Genomic DNA, 15,953 nt, shown 5'->3' with positions numbered 1-15,953 from the left:
GTACAGCATTCGACACAGCTCTTAAAACTGAAATGTATTTCTATATAGAGTTAAAAATAGACCTCTATATTTTATATAAACATGTAAGTGAGAGGGATGAAAGGAATTGACTGTAAGGGTATTTGACTGAGATTACACGTAATGACAGCCAAGTAAGTTTGGTGGTAAACACTATTAAAGTTTTGAGGGACAGAGACGTTAAAAAAACCCTCATTCAATGAAGCCATAGACATCAGTAGTCGTTTATTTGATTTACACTGTGTTCCCTACTGTACAATGATATTGGGAAAACAGAATCCACTCACAAGCAATGATGTGTGTAAATGGAGAAAGGCTGCTAGCATATGAGACCAGAGTAGATTTAATCTTAAACCAGCCATGAGAAGGTGAGTCAGTCTCTTTAATTGTGACTCGAGAGACAATCTTGCTTTTACTAGGAAAAACAGATTTGTTGCACCACATTGATTTGTTAATATTGTAGGAATTGAGCCTTTGAGGTTCATTTTTGTCATAAACATGCAAGTGGTGTGTGTATGTTGTAATGAACGGTTTTAATAAAGTTGATTAGGAAGTGTGTGTGCCTCACTGCTAATAATACCAATCCAACTGGAGAGGCTACAGAGACGAGCAACTGTTGTTGTGGCTTCTAGCAAGGGTTCCCTGCAGGCAGGGAGCAGATGGGAGGTGGGGGAGGCATCCAAAAATGGGAAAAGGAAGCAGGGAGTTGGGGGAAAAGATGGTTTCCAGATTGAATCATTATTGTTCTGTTGTTTTCCCATATAAGCCCAAAATGCCACCCCAGTTGCTTATGGTGGAAGAGAGATCTTGCAGGAACTAAAGGTCCTAGCAGACTCATGAAAAGGGCCAGCTACCCTTCTCTCCTTACAACTTTGGCCTTTGGCGCTCTAGGTTGTTGGCTTTCAGACTGCTTTGGATTTTTTTTTTTTTTTCTGACTTACTGTTAGCAGCATGGCCCTGTGATGTTTTCACATTCCTTCTAATAAGTTCTACATCACCTGCTTTTTTGTGCTCACTTTCTTGTCCTGAAGCCATGGAGTACTGTACAAAAATTCTTCGGACAGACATGATACACTGTTCAGGATGAGGGTCAACCTGAATTGTTCCTATTGTGTATTCGCCATGGTTTGAGGTTTGCATAATCCATTATTTCTGGATAGTGTTGTAGATGTTAATGCTGAGGTTCAGTTATCAGATCCCGTTGCAGAAAGTGCTGTCTTACAATATAAATGGATAGATTTACAGGAAATCTCAGAGAAATGTGAAACGGCGTTAAGAAATCTATGGCAGTGCAGGACAGTAAGGTTTATACCTACTGGTGACAACTCCAAAACCGCCTGATTGAATAGCAACTCAGCAGACTCAGCAGTAGTTTATAAAAAACCCTATATGGTATATCTGTAGGAAGAAGGAATAGAATGGGTTCTGAGTCACATATGTAGTTGTGATAGCCTTGCCAAACTGTTTATGTTAGGCTGTATAGTAACAGAACAGCCAGTAACAATTTTACTGTAACTTTGCTTTTTTTATAGGTAGATCTCCAATCCTAGTCACCTAGTAATTTGGTTGAAAACTAAAACTTTGACAGAAATCTGCTTTTCACAGAAAAAAATCTGCTTTTAGTCTTTTTACAGTTTTAGTAAAATCATTTAATTCAGACAAGAGTGGCAGGGAGAGTCCTGGCCATGAGGCTGGAAAGGTGTTCAGCCGGGCATACAGCAGGTAACTGTATGACAACAAGTAAGTTCACAGAGCCATGTAATGTGTTGGAAGAGGACTGATGATTTGAGTTCTCTTATTTTGCATGCCAAACCATGCTTTCTTTCCTGCTTTTATCACGGAAAATTCCTTCATAATTAGCCATTCCCTGTCATCTCTCATTGTTGCCAGGATTCATTTTTCTATAACGTACACGTTGTTTTCACATAATACACTGTTTTTAATCTCCTGTGGTTATTTGTCTTTGTAACCTATCTAGGATTCTTTGCTCTACTTCTCTCACTGCAGTTTGCAACACTTTTACTATCTTCACATGCTCTCACCCTTTTCTACTCACAGATCTTTAAGAAGATATTATCTGAACTCTAAATAAAACATTACAAGATGTGTTCTCTAGGGAGAGAGAAATGTTGGATGCCTCTAAATGGAGTAGATCTTAATGCAAACAAAAATCTAGATGCAAGACCTGAAGCACAGCTGAGATTAGAGCCTCATATTCTGTGTATTGTGATGAGATTTAACATGTACCGAAGAGTTGACAGTCTGAGGCTGTTTCAAGAATTTAACATGATTTTAGAGCTGTTAGTACCAAAGATGTAGCCATGTGGTACAAAGCACTGTTCTAATATAAGCTCACTTTGATGTTTCAAATTTATTAAAAAAAAAAAAAAAACCAAAAAAAACCCAAAAACAAAACCAAACACCCTCCCCAGTCTGTAAACAAGCAAGCTTTATTTCAACTCAGATATGGTCTGCTTATATCATTCCAGTTTTATGTTGGATTAGGTATCTTTTTTCCTGCAGCTGGCATAAAGCTGATGTAAACTCTCTATTGTGTGCTTTTGCTAACTTGACAGAAATGTAATTGTGTCCATGCCTGATCTAGCTCAGTCATGCCTTAAGTGAATTGGTAACTTAGAGCCAGCATTAATTGTTGTGGAATCTCCACCACGTTAGGCAAGACAGAAACAAAAAGTTGTCATCTTCACCATTTCACATATGGGGAGCTATGGCAAAGGGAACAAAACCATCTTCCAGCTCAGAGCAGAACTGGCCTCCTCTCTCTGAGCTTCCTACTCTGCTGCTGGCTACTGCATATCCCTTCTCAAGTTTAGTACGCTGTGTGCTATGATAATGCCTTTTTGAGAATCCTGTCTGAGTTTTGAGTCCCTCTGGCAGTGTTCGTGTTCCAGACAACTTGAGTTTACTGCAGTGAGGAATTCAGGAGCCATGAGATATGGTACTGTAACAAAATCCAAACATGTTGCCCCTGCTGCACTTCTTTGCTTGTTTTACAGTCTCATTGTAGCAAGTCAATCCATTTTGTCTGGAATACTTTGCCCTTTATAAATGAACACTGTCTCTGAAATCCATCATTTACCACCATTGTGTTGATTAGTGATTAGTCCTCTTCCTGTTGCTTATATTCTTACTTGGAGGAGGGGTCTGGCTCAGGCCAGTAATTACATGGATTATTCCTCTTTCTTTTTATGCCTTCTTGTAAATTATAGATTATGATCATAGAATCATAGAATGCTTTGGGATGGAAGGGACCTTTAGAGGTCATCTAGTCCATCCCCCCTGCGATTGGCAGGGACATCTACAACTAGATCAGGTTGCTCAGAGCCCCATCTAGCCTGTCCTTGAATGTTTCCAGGGATGGGGCATCTACCACCTCTCTGGGCAACCTGGTCCAGTGTTTCACCACCCTCATTGTAAAAAAATTTCTTCCTTGTATCTAGTCTGAATCTACCCTCTTTTAGTTTAAAACCATTACCCCTTGTCCTATCGCTATTGGCCCTGCTAAAAAGTCTGTCCCCATCTTTCTTATAATCCCCCTTTAAGTACTGGAAGGCTGCAATAAGGTCTCCACATAGCTTTCTCTTCTCTGAGAAGGCTTCTCTGAACAACCCCAACTCTCTCAGCCTTTCCTCATAGTGTTCCATCCCTCTGATCATTTTTGTGGCCCTCCTCTGGACCCCCTCCAACAGGTCCATGTCCTTCCTGTGCTGAGGACTCCAGAGCTGCATGCAGTGCTCCAGGTGGGGTCTCACCAGAGCAGAGTAGAGGGGCAGAATCGCCTCCCTCGAGCTGCTGGCCACACTTGTTTTAATGCAGCCCAGGATACGGTTGGCTTTCTGGGCTGCGAGAGCACGTTGCTGGCTCATGTCCAGCTTTTCATCTATCAGTACCCCCAGGTCCTTCTTCTCAGGGCTGCTTTCAATCCCTTCATCCCCTAGCCTGTATTGATACTGGGGATTGCCCTGACATTAAGCTTTATAGTTAGCTGGAAATTTTGCACTTAATAGTAATGTCAGCTTGATTCCAGTGTTCAAAGGAACTGTCAACCCCTGATTCTCCTTTAAGGTAGAGTTAGTGACAAGTATACAACACAGTTTGGTGTCCACCCAGCAAACCCACTGTCATGTGTGCAAGGTCATTACAGCAAAATCAGGAAGCCTAATTATTAGCAGTATTGTGTGAGGTCCTGCAGGTCCCACCAGCAATCTTAGCTCTGTTTTTTCAGGTCCTGGATGTGGAGTGGGCCAATTGCCAGGTAGATCTCCTAGAGTTCTCAGACTGGGAATTAGCCACTGGCCTTAAGGAATCACTCTGGGGGAAGGACTGTAGAGAAAGGTGCTGAGGAAAAAGGGGACTTTAGAGGACAGCAGGAAAGACCTGAAAGCTAATTCAGAAGGAATGGCAGATGAGAAGGCTCTATCTCCTGCTCACATTACCATCTCGGAAGGATCAGTTGCAGAGATGGTCTTCCTTCCCCAGCTCCCCTTCCTATGCAACCCAGTCAGATTCTTAGCAGAATTCACTTGTCTCCTTTCCACCAGGACAGAACAACTTGGGCAGCCATCAGGACCAGGTTGAGATGGCCCGTCCATCCGGGACAAGGCAGCCCTTACTGCCTAGGGAGAGCTGGCCATCCTGTGAGACACAGGCAACCCTGTGCAAGAGTTGTGTTTTGGCAAAGTTACAGGCAACTGAAAGGAGTCTTACAATGGATAATGCTGGGCAGCCGTAAGAGGAAGCAAAGTTCCCAGCCTGGCAATAATGCAAAATGCTGCGTTTAAGCAAGAGTTGAACACAGGAAAGTCGAGCAATGTCAGTTTTTAACCTCATTTCTCTTGCTCAGTGGATTAGTGTGATATGGCTGCTTAGGCTTGCTGCTCTGATCCAGAGCAATATCGTTGCCTGCTCCTTTTGTGGCAGTGCTGTGGACACAGTTTCAGGAAACGTGGCTGTGGCTGAGCAGTGGTTTCTGTAATGGCTCCTTGACCATGCATAGTGGATAGGCGGTGCGCTACAGCATGTCTGTTGTGCGCTGTCAGCTGCGGTACAGTGAGGCATCCTGTTCAACATGCATCAAAACAGGGAAAGTCTGAAGCATTCTCGGCTAATGTACTGCTCACTGTTGATCTAATTAGTGTATCAAAAAAGATCTAAGGAAACAAGATGACTCCAGAAAGTATTTTCATGCTGTTTGGCTGCAGCAGCCTGTTCAGAGCTCCTAAAAATAGACGCCTATGAATCAAAGCCGTGAATGCTAGGACTGAAAATGCAGACATCCTAGCTCTGTACTTTGAAACCACACTGTACACGTATACTGCAGGAATGGTGAAGAAACAGCAAAGCAAAAAATCTAGACAAAGAGGAAATGTCTTGGTTCCCTTCTCCACCTCAACAGCAGCAAGATGCTGGTATCCTGGGGAAGATCATCAAACTCTACTAGGCAGTTCCAGAGTCTAAAATGCAGGAATAAGCTGCTATTAATGTTATTCATCTTTTTGCCCACTTTTATTGAGGGTCTAGCTTCTCCATGAGAAGTGAGAGTGCATTAGCCATTATCACTGTACTGTTGGTATTGAATATCAGAAACTTTTCCTACATTCATTGTGCATGTTGGGGACCATTTTGGTTCCACTTTCACTCACCTCTTGCTCTGTGCGTACAACTCCTAAATGAGAAAATGGAAAATCTAGAAGTAGTTTATAAAAACATAAAGCAAAAACTGGTATTTAGGAGAGAACACTGTAAAAGAAACAGTTACCTGAATTCCTAATGCTGCCTTGCACGCTTTTTTCAAAGGTATGGTGCTCAACAGACAAAAGTCAGTATAGCATTGCTGACCTGAGTAGAGCAATGCTACCTGGAAAGCTCAGCTTGTAGGGGGCTGCCTCTTTCATCTGCAAATTTACAATCAGTCCTGGATTTTGTGCCCCAAGCCTCACCCCAGTCCCAAAGTATCATGTCTGTTCTGTGATACAACAGGACATGGCTGGAGATTTATTGACAGCTTTGCATCCATTTAAAAATTAGAGAAAATACTTTCAGTTATACAATTAGACATGCTTGCTTTCTGACAATGACCTCAGTAACCCATTTCCTAGCATTATCTGTCCATTTTTACTCAACAGATATATGCCCTCCTGTAAAATAGATTTAGGACTTTAATCATATTCTTGATCTCCACTATTCTATTGCAACAATCCCTAAAAGGGACATACCAAAATTAAGAGCAACAGGAGTAGTTTCAGGTGTACAGATGGCTTTCATGCAGGAAGAAACTGCCTAGATCATGAGAAGAGGTGATTGAGAGGTGGATACAATGGAACTGGATATGACTTTGAACAGTATGGGCAAAACAAAAAGAGAATAATTAATTATACAGCACTTTTCATAACACAGCAGCTAGGATCACTTTAAATAATCAGAATTCCTGTTTTTAAAATGAACAAAATTTCTTTTCTTGACAGTTCACAATTAAATTGCAGCTCTCGTTACCATAGTTTATTATGGGAGCTAAAACCTAAATGGCTTCAGAATGGGATTAGACACTTATGGAATAACAACTCTGTTGGTAGCTGTTACATACAGCATTAACATACAGATGTGTGTACACTATGTACAACAGCAAAAAAACCCCACAGTCTCTACTTCTACTGTGCCTTTTCCCTATACATCCAACTCTGATCTGACAGAATATGGCTATTCTTCTGTTTTACAGTTTTGCTTTTTTGTTTTAACTGAAGTCTCAAGTTTGTATAATGTTCTGAAACTTACTTTAGCTTGCAGTATTGCGGGGTGTATGATATACCCTGAACTAAGCAATTTGTTTACCACTGATACTGGGTGCTGAGCTTGTGGATCAAGATGATCCAGGCTAGGTCTAATTTTCTGGTATGTTAGATAAACCCATGGATCCAACCCTTTTGAGCAAGAGCTATATAGCCTAAAACGTGTGAGGCTTTTGAGTACCCCCTGCTCTGGTCCTTCCTCCATCCTAAGACTGCATCCCCCTCCCTCCCTGCCCTGGGGCTGCACTATGTGCTTGACATAAGCCATGGCTGCCTTCTTATCAAATCTAATCAATCATGATTTCTCTGTCTAAATATTTAATTCTTAGTCTTTGAAGGAATACTGTCATAGAAAAACATCATTTTTGGCAGCTGTAGGGAGCAGTTGTCCCCACTCTAAAATGGAGACTGACATTTGTCATGGTGCAGCTGGTGATTTGTGGTGACGGGGGGCTAAGCCTGTTACCTGGATGTTTGTGTGCAAGTGATTAGCAACAAATCATCTTAATCTGTTAGATGAGGATTCTGCATTACAGTTACTGGGTTTGAGAGTTAATATCTCAATTCCTGGCTCTTAAAATGGTTTTGAGTGTGTATCACTGCATTGGCTTCAGGTATGTTGAGATGGTTTTCTGCCATGCAATAGGGGAGAGAAACTTGGAGTCAGAGTACAGTTTAAAGCAAAATGGTGGTGAATTTGCATAGTACATCACACCTCACATCTACCATATTCAATATGAAAGGTGAAGAGACTATGTTTCACTCCCTAGGGACAAATGAGTAAAGAAAAGCAATGCAAACTCAGAGTAGTCACACCTATGGACCTGTGTACAGTAGAGGGGTGATGAAGATGCTGGCAGTCCTTACCAATGAGGCTAGTGGCATGAAAGGTTTAGCTGACGGGTGTTGATGGACCAAAGCAGTTCAGACCACAGAGTGTGCAAGTGTCTCCTGCTCTCCATCTCATACTCCACTGGGAAAGGAGCTGTCTGAGCCCCTGTAACACTGTCAGGTGCAGCTGCAGGGCCTTTTTCTGAACAAAAGAGAACTCTTGGGGCTTAATCTAGATAGCACTGAAAAAAGTAAAAGTTTTTTTTGTTGTTGTTTGGGGGTTTTCTATTTTTATTTTTTTATTACTTGCCTACATTTTTTTTCCTAGGAAAGCAATGATCTCGGGGGAGGAAATCTGGAGAAAGATAGTAGTTTAGGCTTCCTGGGGAAAAATCAGACAGAGAAGTTCAAATTACTTTTCAGCAAAGTAACAACAAAAAATTAATTTTGGGTCATCCCAAGACAGTTTGATTTCCAAACCAAATGTTTTTAGTTTATTTTTACACTTACTGCTTTTGCCTAAGCTTTTCTTTTGCTGTAGATCAGCTTTTAGATGAGAAACATATTTATCAGGAAAAATGTTGAAATACTTTATGCAAAATGTAATATTTTGAGAGGTTTTAATTTAGGCCAAACTCATTTGCACTGAATTAAAAAAAAGCTGTTCCAATGTCCTTGAAATACAGCTTCCATTTCTTCTGGCTCTCTTCTGTTGTGGAGCTGCTTCTGTGGGTAGCTGTGTAGTTAAATTACACCAGTCTGAAGTCAGATGTATGTTATACACTCTTTACTGGCCAAGGATGAAAACAGATGTGGTCTCTGGTCAACATAGCTGCCTTAGCAGACACTTTGCCAATGCAGTTAGGTATCAGTTACCTGTCTTCACATGAGGTTTTTGTTCAGTGTGAACTACAGGATGTGTTATGGTAGCAGATCTGCAGCTTCATTAGTCTAAGCTGAAGGTGTACTAGAATGATGTTTCAGTCTGTGTACTGATATCCCTCTGGCATCACTGAAAAAGCTCCTAGTACAAATCTAGCCCTGGATCTCAGTTAACAGGCCTAAAGCTCTCAGCTGTGGCTGTGCATAGGAAAGAAACAGGGCCATATCCTTGGCTGAGAATCAATTAGTCTTTGCTGACATCATTAGAGCTGATCGACTTCTACCTGCTGATAATTTGGCCCACTATCATGACTGTATTTATTTTCCCTGCATATAGTGTGTGTGTATATATATATACACATATATAGGCTTGTATTCTAGTTGGGACAATTACTATTGTAATTGCCAGTTTTGAAGAGAAGGTGTTTACCTGCTGTCAGCTCTGGTAGAGAGAAAGGGAAAACAGAAAGTTAACTGTCAAGTTGCTGCTCTGAGGAGGAGGCATCATCCAAACAGAGGGGATCCTGGCCTGAGTGCAGGACTAAAGGGGTGCAGGTCACAGGCAGGCATCAGTGTAACCCTTAAAGAAGGGATATCCTTGGTTTAAGAGTCTTACAGGAACCTGCATTGTTTCTGTTTCCTTGCACTTTTACATGAAAGAGAAGTTCTGTCTCAGTCTCTGCACGGTAGAGGGATGTGAAAATAGAAATACTGAAGTATAGTACCTTGGTACTTCAGCCTGATTGTAGTCTAGAATTCAGATTCCATTTGAAGCCAGTGAATTGCCAAGGCAGATGTAATGTGCTTGAATGAGGTTAACAAGATGATCAGGACTCTGTTTACCAGTGTGGCTTGCTTAGAGCAGTGCTCCCAACACCCAGGGAAACAGGAAGAAATTGTAATTAAAGGCAGCTTTGAAATTCAGTATGTGGCTGATTTGCATTTTACTATTTTATTCCTCTTTCCCCTTGCCCCTATAAAAGCCTGGGGAGGTTTGCATGGTGAGGCTGGCATCATTGTGTTGCATTATGTATGCTTCAGAGACTGTGGAGTGGCAATTGTGTAATGAGAATGAAAATTGGAGCTTACTCTGGGGAGAAAAAAAACAACTTTTCCCTTAAATGGTGCCCGAGGGCTTTCATCCTCTTGATTGCACACATGGGGCAAGGTTGTGACACTCTGGTACTAGCAGTGCTGGAGGATGCAGTGAGAGGCTGCACGGTGCTGGAGGGGATTGTACCCGGTGGCTCTGGAGCTACAGGATAATGATACCCCACAGAAGCTGTGCTGCTACCTTGTGTTGCACATGCAGTCTTTCTGTTCAGCTCCCATCTCTCTGTCCTTGTCTTCGTTATCCTGTTTGGGGTGGAGAGTACATGTGTCTGTGCTAAACTTTTTGCTAGTAGGACTAGAAAGAAAATTGCACCTATTTCCTGTGCAGAGGATATAACCAAAGGCTCCTTCCCTGCTCTTACAACGCTTGCAGGTTTAGTGATTTATTCTGTCCAGTTCTACCTACTGTGTCACTAAAAGCCATGCTTTGCACCAGTTCCAGCAGTAAAAATGTGTTACTGAATCAGTTTGCTGTATCAGTATCTTTTAACTAAGCACTGTAGACTTACCACTTTGTCCTGTTCTGCTTTGTTATTGCTATAGATATATTTCTGTCCTCATTTTGGTTTACATACATAATTTCATTTATTTCATTTCCAAAGTGAATTAAGAAAAACCTAACAAGGCTGTGGGATTTCCCATTCAGAAATATGTAGGCCTGAATTCATATGCTGTGTCTCATTATGTGTGTGTTTTCCCTTAAAAGCCCTAATTCTGAATACTATGATTATGTAAAACTTGCTGCTTTTGTTAATAAAAAGTCTCTTACTGCTTGTGGATTTAAAATAAAGCCACCAAATAGGATCTGCAAAGGCTCAGAAACCAGAAGATAAATAATAATGAAAAATTCCTGGGTGGACTGACCTGAAATTTGTGAATGCATGGAATGGCAACGATTCAGAATCCAGATTGCGTGCAGGCTGGTTGACAAACAAAAGTCACTGTTACTTTAGAAACATGTCATTTAAAAATCAATTAAGCTAAAAATACTTTCTGGAAGCTATCAGTGGACTTCATGCTACATTGTAATCTTCTGTATCAAGTGGTTTTTCAACACATCACCCTCTTCAGCTTAGGGAGTTTAGGAAGTCCTGGTAAGCAGAATAAAGAAATACAGATATGTACTAGGGAAATAGCATCTCTTCCCCTCCCACCCCCTGCCCTGTTAAACTAGAAGAAGAATGTAGGGCAAATTCTGTAGCCTTTACGCAGGGAAAGTCCCATCAACTTCAGTAGGAGACTTGGCTCAGGGGGAAGTACAGGAGCCAGGCCAAAGTTTACGTTCTGGTTTTTAGGACGATAATATCACGCATTCACAGACTAATGCCACAGAGCTTTGCAAAGGTGGCCAGTGGAGCAGTGAAATGCCTCTAACTCAGTGGACTTTTGGCATTTAATTCCTGCAAACTTCAGTCTTCATGTTTTGAAAATCTTTTCTTCATTGGAACATGTTTGCTTGAACATGACATTAGGAATACAGCCAGCGGTGCTTGAGTATACCCATAGCGTAGGCATAAATTAAACCCCATTCTTGCTGTGGGACAGATAAGCATGAAGGGTCTTAGTGTTCTGCAGATGAATCATACTTAGCTCATCAGTGAGTGCCTTGATTTAATGAAGCCATAGTATGTTAATGTTAACACTAAAAAAAAAAAAAACGCTGTAAAGTTACAGGCAGCCATGCTAACTAGCTACAAGCATTTAAAAGCCCAGGCATGAGCTCCTACTTGGCTATTCTGGCCATAATTAATGATTACATGTATGCTGGAAAAAATAATTATTTTGCTTGCTTTTAAAGACAATTACTTGCTCGAGGCAAGTGAGGGGGTGGGATTTATGTGGCTGTAATAAGCATATGTAGATGGCATCTTCCCAGAAGAATATTGTAGCCACAGGATCTTTTTAATTGACCTGAGATTCCTTTGTTCTACAGATACAATTTATGTATGTGGTCACAGACTAAAATGACCCTACTTGTTTTAGGGCAGGCTGAGTTCTAAACTGCTGAAAGGAAAAAAGGCTGCTTTCGTCAGCCCAATCAGCAACAGATAGAAATCTCTCCTGGTTGCTTTGTTGGGGGGAGAAATGTTTTTAAATGGGTACCCTGAGTGCGTGCTCTTTCCATCTGATAAAATAGAAGCTGGGGGTATGGCAGCAGGCTGGGGTGAATATTACTGCAGTCATTTGGTATCCCTCTTGTGTCAGGGCTCACATAACACATTTTGCCTGGCATGTGGACATGCCATCCTCTGACAGCCACCTGCCTGCTCATTTACCACATTGGGTTACAGACCCTTGGTCCCTTTACAGCCCGGAGGTGGTGGCAGAGTCAGGGAGGGAGCAGCTGCTCCTCCATCGCCTGCCGTTCCAGAACATCATTTTACTGGGTGCTGGAGGGTAACTGCTCCACCTTCGCTCCTCCTCTTTCCCCACCAGTCATTGGCATCCCCTGCATTCAAGGGCTATGAGAGCCATGTAGTCTTATCACATAGGCTGTGGTCAGATGCTTTAACAATAAGGTAGAGACTCACTGCCTTTCTCTGAGTTTCATGTGAACTTTGCTCAGGTGGGAAATAACAGCAGAAAGTCCCCAAGGCTGTCAGTGGAAAATTCCAACTAATGGCCTTTAATAGAAAGCAGCAGTTTTCATGTCTGTTGTCAGTCACTCCGCTGTTCTTTTAAGGTGGTGAAATTCTCTTGGGCTACAGGAGAGAGAAGGGGAACCAAAAATCTGTATGCTGATCACTTATGTACATTCAGAAAAATCTCCCTCTTATTCCCTTTTTCAATTTTGTGGTGATTGTACAGAATTCACAATCCCTTTCTCCAATTCCCATCTGTAAGATGGGGAAAATGATGCTGACTTTTAGTAAAGCATTTTGAAACCTGACACTGAAACTTGTTACAGAAAATGCAGTATAGTCATAGGTGCTTTTCTCCGCACTAGCCAGGCTGCTACTAACAGCAAAGATTGTGCTCTGCGCACTCTGCAGTCAGTTTCTGTTTGTGAACTGGGATCTGAAGTTGGAGGAAGGAGGAGGATCGAAAGAGGAGGAACCTGATAACTATATATTAATGCATTTTTTGAGTGATGATACATAACAGAAAAATACTTGGATTTCTTGCAGTCCCAGCTGTATCTAGTCCTTCCTAAAAAGTATTACTAAAGGAAGCAGACTGAAAGCTGGGTGAATGATAACATTCAGTCTGTTCTTGGTGTCTGCAGATTTTTGTCAGGATAGATTTTGTCACCTGATCTCTGTCTGTTTGGAGAGCTGATTAAGGAAAGCTATGCCTGAGCAACAGAAAAATACTAGAGGATAAAGAATAAACAGTTCCCCTATCATGAAGATACAAGGTCTTAGGGTTCCTCAAAGTAGGTTGTGGCAGTAGGAGGTGGGGAGTGGAAGAGAAAGAGCCTGTGTTTCATTGCCCTGGATGAGGGAGACAAATGTTTGTTTGCATAAGTTCAAAGTTCTCCCTGGAAATTGCAAGTCTAACAGGAGGGCAACCTCTGCTTTTAGATCCAAGGGCAGAGTGAATTGGAAATGAGGCAGAATATAGGGGTACTGGAGTTAAAAGCAGTAGGGTTTTGTGCAAGGTCATGAAAGGGCCAGATTCTTAGGCAGCTGGGAGGGATTACTGCATTAGTCTAAATTTGACCCTGTGTTAAACTGGCAGAGAAAGGAATTCCCTTGTGGTGCTGTGGTTTTACTGGATATTTCTTTTTTGTTTGTTGTTTTTTTGGGGTTTTTTTTGGGTTTTTTTGTTTTTTTTAATTTACTGTGAGCAAAAAGGCAGACTTACTTCGGTAGAAACTCCAGCCCTGTGCATCACTCTGTGCGGGGCATGTGTGCTGGCAAAGAGGAAGCTGAAGGATAAAGGGGATGTTCCAAGGGCTGTTTGAGCATGACATCTTTTCTCATGTACCACACAATGACAGCAGGAGGAAGTGTCATGAGGTTCAGGGATGAACTCTCCGAGTTCATCTTGGAGAGTTCATCCTGACTGCTGAGTTTCTCCTTCAAAATAACCAGACTCTAGTATGAATCTTTGTTTGGGGTCCTCTGGAAGGAATTAGCAGTGATGAAAAGATACCACCCACCCACCCCCCCCAACATTTCCAGATATCCAGGGAAAGATTTGTGAGGCCATAAACTGTGTTAGGTCTGGGAGAAAGTCTGAGTCATCTTTGATGACATGAGGTTAGTATCAGGCATTGTTTCCAGATTGAATATGGTGTAGATAGGCTTTACTAGACCAATTCCTTCCATACTCACACATAGCAGTGTCTCCCAGTCTTTGGGGGAGTGATGTGTGCTAGTCTGATCATGGATGGAACAGATGTAGTAGGTACGTGCACATTAATGCATGCAAGATTCTTCCAGCTTCTGAAGCAGATGCCATTGGTCTATCTCCAAGCGCAGGACAGTAACTAGCTTGCCTTCCCCATTCCAAGATCACGTGAATTCCCCAGGTCCAACCCACAGCCTGCGGTGGTTCACAGGTAGCAAGTGCCTGTGTCACCGACTCATAGGAACTCTTTTCTCACCTCTTTCCTTTCTGCTGTTCCTCTCTCCTCCATGTGTGCTCAAGTACCCTTTTGCTCAAAAAAGTTAACATAATTAAGTTGACCAGAGCTTAGCTTGAAGTTTGCTATGAAAGAATTGTTTGTGTGTCTGAAAGCTTGTCAGTTGATTTCCAAACTGTCTAATGAAAGAGCAGAGACTTGGTTTTTTTGGTATGGTGCTACAGATATATCGCATCCATTGAGCATGAGAGGATTTATGAGTACTAAACTATGGTGAAGCTTTTCAGATTTCACAATGAATGGATTTTCCTCAAGCATGAAACCTGACTTGCCTAAAAAAAAAAAAAAATATTTGTGTGCTGACAACAAATGGTTCAAGAAAAGGCCCTGCTATTAACTCTCCACCTTATGGAGCGCACAGTTTATACAGTCTTCATTATAGAATTGAAGATTCTTTTACTTTATAAGAATAGTACTAGTTTCATTCTGATCACTTACTTTGCTAGTCTAGAAAGCTGACTTCAAATCTAGCCAGTCAATAGATTATTGGTTATAGGTTATAAATGTTCTCCCTTTCAGGTAGCTGCTTACTTGCATCTCAGTGCAGTGATGACTTAGCAGCATCCCAAAGGCTGGAAGCAGTAAAAGCCAAGAGCTGAAGCACCCATGGAAGTACAGATGTTTTGCTTTTACATGTTTCCCATGACAAGTCCACGAGCTTTTAAAAGATTGAGTCCTATCTTCTAGTCATTACACGTAGGAAGACTTGAGGCATATAGAGAAACTGATGTGCTCAGGACTGAGTAGTCAAATTTCTGGCATTGTCCTTTATATTCCAAGGAGTGAAGGTTAGAAGTGTTGCGATATGCTGCGGTTGAGTGAATTAGAGGTAGATGAGGAGGAGGAGGCAGACATGGATAAATGTCATTGCCATTAAATGTACTGTCCCAAGTTTATGGAATTAGAAAGGGTATGAAGTCAGTACTAAACTGCCTTAAGTTCTCCAGAGGGGCAGGAGAAGCAACAAGAATAAGACTGAATTTCCAGATCAGATCATCTTGGCTGAATAAAAGCAAGAGATTTTTAGGTGCCCTTTGGTCCTAAAAGCAGCATGGCAGAGTGAGGGAAAATACACAGCCGTAATCATGGAGGGCAAAGCAATGGGGTTAAGCACTTGTTTTTCTCTTAGTACCTACTGCCCAAGAGCCTCAAAGATTTTTACACACACAAATGTGGCCATATTGTCACCTCATTTGAAAGACAGGGAAACTGAGGCATAGGGCAGTGGGGTGACTGTCTGGAATCAAAACCTCCTAATGATTTCTTTAACTGCTTAGCAAGGCTTCCTTTTTTCTAGAAGTGCCTAAAAAGAAAATGAGGGGATAGCCCAGTGGCATGACATGGGAGGTTTATAGCAATACATTTCCCGCTCTAGACAAGAACTGGTTAATAGAATCAGGTTTTTTTACATTAGCCAAACCTGATGTGTTGTTTTTTTTTCTTCCCTCTCAACATATTGCTGGTTGCTGTAGCAGCTGAGTAATGCAGAAGTTCTGCCTGAAAAAAATGCTTCCTCCTTATATGATACTGTACATATTGTCATGGAAATTGTCCTCATTTCCCCCGAGCACACTTTAAATAACTCGAACAGCAGTGCTAATGAGCAGAAAGATATCTGCAATCCCCACCGTGCAACTTGACATACTTTATCCCACTCTGAATTCCCTTTGCTCATCATTGAGCGTTTTAAAGATCTGGTATAATAATTTGCT

General features: G+C 41.7%; 1 protein-coding gene across 4 annotated transcripts in view; it reads left to right on the top strand.

Moving 5' to 3' along the window:
* ARHGAP22 (Rho GTPase activating protein 22) overlaps positions 1-15,953 on the top strand; it is a 158,309-nt gene that overhangs the window by 80,489 nt on the left and 61,867 nt on the right. The window lies entirely within an intron of this gene.

The sequence above is a fragment of the Nipponia nippon genome, unplaced genomic scaffold (assembly GCF_047370975.1).
Source record: "Nipponia nippon isolate SJK-2023a ecotype South Korea unplaced genomic scaffold, ASM4737097v1 scaffold_3, whole genome shotgun sequence".
NCBI lineage: Eukaryota > Metazoa > Chordata > Aves > Pelecaniformes > Threskiornithidae > Nipponia > Nipponia nippon.
The sequence above is the reverse complement of the archived record's forward strand: the minus strand, read 5'-3'. Positions and strand labels throughout refer to the sequence as shown.